Source organism: Haliaeetus leucocephalus, unplaced genomic scaffold (genome assembly GCF_000737465.1).
Source record: "Haliaeetus leucocephalus isolate CR32 unplaced genomic scaffold, Haliaeetus_leucocephalus-4.0 Scaffold294, whole genome shotgun sequence".
In the NCBI taxonomy this organism is placed as follows: domain Eukaryota; kingdom Metazoa; phylum Chordata; class Aves; order Accipitriformes; family Accipitridae; genus Haliaeetus; species Haliaeetus leucocephalus.
Window position 1 is genome coordinate 88,488 of NW_010972730.1, and position 323 is coordinate 88,810.

Below are 323 nucleotides of genomic sequence, written 5' to 3' on the forward strand. Positions count from 1 at the left end.
TCCTGTGAGAGACTGAATTGTTATCTTGAGCTGTTTGTCTCAAAGATTGTCAGGTGTGAGAGACTTCTCAAGCCATTCATCTCAAGAATTGTGGACTGCTTATCTCGAGCCCTTTGTCTCTGAGATGGCCTGTCTAAGCAGGACATTCCTCTGTCCATAAGGACAATTACTAGGCCACTGAGGCATTCAGGAGAGGAAACAGGCTGAAGCAGACAAGGATGTAAGGATGTGGAGGCTACCATTCTCATGGAAACTGTAGTCTTTGAGATAAGATTTGGTCATGCAAAGGTCGTGTGATAGACGAAACCTGCAGCGTGTGAACA

At 45.5% G+C, this 323-nt stretch overlaps 1 protein-coding gene across 1 annotated transcript in view; it reads right to left on the reverse strand.

Annotated features, from left to right (window-relative positions):
• LOC104833479 (maestro heat-like repeat-containing protein family member 2B) overlaps positions 1-323 on the reverse strand; it is a 6,831-nt gene that overhangs the window by 4,138 nt on the left and 2,370 nt on the right. The window lies entirely within an intron of this gene.